The sequence below is a fragment of the Neolamprologus brichardi genome, chromosome 6, assembly GCF_056152115.1.
Source record: "Neolamprologus brichardi isolate AB-2024 chromosome 6, ASM5615211v1, whole genome shotgun sequence".
NCBI classification, from domain to species: domain Eukaryota; kingdom Metazoa; phylum Chordata; class Actinopteri; order Cichliformes; family Cichlidae; genus Neolamprologus; species Neolamprologus brichardi.
In genome coordinates, this window is record NC_142109.1 from 32,539,947 (window position 1) to 32,543,991 (window position 4,045).

Genomic DNA, 4,045 nt, shown 5'->3' on the forward strand with positions numbered 1-4,045 from the left:
TCTTCAGGCACACTCTGTTCACTGGGACTAGACCTGCTCTTGAAGCAAAAAGAAGGCACTGTGCATCTTTATACATTATAAAACTTTTTTCTCCTGAGCTTTTTCCAGTGTTGGTGCAGGACGATGGTGTCTGATGAGATCCAGGCCACATTTCAGTTTGAGAACAGAATATAACAGTAAATAAAACTTATGGTAAAATGCAAAGAAATCAAGGACAGAATCCCAGGCTACATTTGTGACTCATTGGTGGTTATTGTAAAGTGGAACTGGTTCCAGATTGGGCACTTGGTCTGTTTTGGTGGAAGGAATGTGATATTTAAGATGCCATGTTTAAGCAGCTCAGGTTGGGTTACTGAAGACTTTACAGATTTGTTGATGCAAAGGTAACATTCTTTACAGTCTGTATTTTCAGAATAAAAATATGACTGTGGTGTCACATGATGCCACAACTCAGCGGCTCAGGTTGGTTTAAAGTTTTTCAAATTGATAGCTTCGGTGCAGCTACTAAAATTCTTGGATTAGTTCGAATTTCAGTGACTTTGATCTCAAGGTCGGACGTATCATTTTCTGAAAATCTCATGAATGCTGTAACTCAAGAACAGGCCGACGTAGGATTCTGAAATTGATAAAATCATGTATCTAGTAGGATTTTTTTGTGAACTGTGGGGTATTTTTGTTGTAGCATTAAGCATAAAAACTGATTTGTCTGCCTAAAAGCTAAATCAGAAGTACCAAAGAAGATTAAGGATTTAATTTAATTTTGCCCTGTCTGTCTAATTACGTTTGACAATCATTTATGGTAAATAAGACCATATCTGCATGTCTTCATACAATCACAATCAAATGGGTGTACAGGTGTTCCTAATAAACTGCTCCTCTAGTGTGTGACATTCACACAACAAGGGGTTATTACCAGGGTTTTAATAGTTTTGCAATTTTCATTAGTTTTTATTTTTATTTAGTTTTGACTTCAGATTTTCAATTTTATATCAGTTTTAATTAGTTTTTACCAATTGTTTGCTAGTTTAGTTTAGTTTTTATTTTTTTTGAAAATCCTTAGTTTCAGTTTAGTTTTGATTAGTTTCAGTTATAGTTTTATTTGTGTTTGCAATAATTAAGTGTAACAAAATCCCAGTTTCATCATATCAGTCATTCTGCTCATCCTTGGGTATGTTGCTATTCCAGCTACCATACCCTGCACCCTGGACAGGTCGCCTGTCTGTCGCAGGGCTAACACGCAGAGACAGACAACTCACATTCCCACCTATGGGTTCTTTAAATAAATAAATAAAGGCAGATGAACAACCATTGATACCAGGCAACTATAAAATGTATATCTTGGCCCCAATGAGACTATTAACTCTTGCAGCACCGGGTGTTCGTAATTTTGGTTCAAGTGAATTGATAAACCTTTTAAAGGTAATTGACTCACACGGTTGTGTAGATATCCCAGTCCTGTTGTCTCGGGATGTATCACGCTGCCTTGCCTGAGGTTAGCTTCTGTTTTCTGGGGATGAGGGTTGAGTGTGCTCCCTTACCTTCTCAAGGTAAGCTAGGTTAGCCTTCTTGTGTGAGCTTTTCAAGTGCACTTTAAGGTTTGTGGGATTTTTTTCCCTTTAGAAATGTCCCTCATGTTTCCACTACAAGACACTTGCTTTATCCAAAACACAGTCATATTCAAAGTAATCCCAAATTGGACTCTGGCGCTTTCTTCCGACTTTTCCTGACATGATTCTGCGCGTGGACGGAGCAGCAACACAGACGACTCGACTAATGTACTGCCACCTGCTGGCATAATGAGACACAGCAAGAAAAAAATCTGGAAACTAAACTTCATTTTCACCCTTGACTATTGTATGACACGCACACATCAATGAAAACTAAACACATTTTTGCTGTAAATTCAGTTAATTTTAGTTAGTTTTGTGAACACTCATTCCAGTTTTAGTTAGTTTTCCTTTTTTTGTTTTTATTTTTATTTCCGTTAACGAAAATGTTTTTTCACTTCTAGTTTTCGTTATTTCGTTAGTTTTCGTTAACGATAATAACCTTGGTTATTACCATGGTAACGCTTACCCTCAGACTGACTCAGTTTCCCATCAATGACCCGACCCTGCTCCCTGATGCTCACCTGTTCGTCTCCACTTCTCCAGAATCAAATGTAAAATTTTTGGTTTTATATTTTTATGCTGGTGATTCTACTGAATTTAAATGTTCAGGTAACTGAAACCCTCTGAGGAAGTTGCTGTGTAAAAGTATTGTCCTGATTCATAATAATGTAACAATAAAGAGTCTGCAAAGCATTGAAGCAGTCACTTGATAATTTCTGAATCACTGTCTTCTGGTCATACTGGGCAGCTTTAAGTGTGAATGTGTGTATTTATGTATGATTAAACAGCTCCACTGTAAAATAAATAATAATAAGAATCTTATTGAAGCAAACGTCAAAAAGTCGTGTCTTTGAAGTCACTCAGAGCTCACTGTAAGTCATCAGTCTCATCTCAGAGACAAGCACAGAGCTCATCACTGAGCTACCCGTGGTAATGACTTCTGTCCCACTCAGCCCCGTCTTGGTTCAGTCGTTGTCAACTGTTTACTCATTTCTCATCCTTAGTTAAAGTCCGGGATGACTGTTTCTTTTCTCTGTTAAAAAGTAACTCCTATTGTTTGGACACCAGTTTCCTAGACTACACTGGCTCAGCTACAACATGTTTTTGATTCTTACTGACCTTGTCACATGCTCATGCACGTTTTACACTACTGACTTGCTGATAGACACATTCACCTTAATTATGTTCTGTAAACAAATCATCCTTTGCTACCTTTAGTTACTTTAGTTACAACCTCATCCAGTCTCACTCTGTTTTATTGGACCCTATGAGGCGGTTTGTTACAATATAAATATAAAAAGATGTTAAAACACCATTTAAAATGGTTACTAACTAAAGAACTTTAAAACTTTGACACTACAGTTGTAAGTGAGAGTTAAAGTAGGATTTTGCAGGTGGAAGGACCCAGTGCAATTGAGGAAAGGCTCTAATCCTTCTGGAAAGTGTTACTAACAGTGTTGGGAAGTAACGGAATACATGTACCGCCGTTACGTATTTAAAATACAAAATATGAGTAACTGTATTCCGTTACAGTTACCGTTTAAAAAGGTGGTATTTAGAATACAGTTACTTTGTTGAAATAAATGGAGTACACGGCGGTACTTCGCTGTTTCATATTGTGGCGGTCAGGACTGTTTGGGTTTTGTTTGACAGCTACGGTCTGTTGTTCCAGGCGGCAGCGTTACGGTTGCCATGGTTACAGGGTGACGCTCTCTCTCTCTGCGTGTTTCCTGGGTGAGAGAGCGACTTTTTGTTGTTGTTGTGCTAAGCTAATAGGCAGAATGCTACAGGTATAGCTCTAAAGAATGTAGCATCATAGGCAGTGTAGTCCGTGCTGCAGGGAGAATGGACTGCCATACCCGTTATGTGTCTGTGAGCGAGGGAGGGAGAAAAAGGAGAAGTACGAGCTGTCATCGAGCAGAAACGGGAGCTGGAAGCGTGTAAATATAATAATAACCACTGCAGCCAAGAAGAGTGCCTGACGAGCCCAGTTGCAAGTAAGCTATTAAGACTCGACTGTACACCGTGTTCGTGTTTTCCTCCAAAAACAATAAGTTCTGTTGGAGCAGCCTTTCAACGCCTCTCTCTGTCTCTTGCTAGCAAAGTTGACCCAGACAACAAAGTAAAGCTAGTTTTTGGCTAGGAGCCAGACACAGAACCCACCGTATTAGCCAGAGGTCCCTTTACTACGGTTCAGAGCCGCGGACCTTCAGTAACAGTAATAAATCACAGCAATAGTACATTCATGTAGTTGTAAACAGCATGATAATATATTAAGTAATCCAAAGTATTCAGAATACGTTACTCACAGTGAGTAACGTAACGGAATACGTTACAGAATACATTTTGGGGCATGTATTCTGTATTCTGTAATGGAATACATTTTAAAAGTAACCTTCCCAACACTGGTTACTAAAGAATATCACCAGCATCTT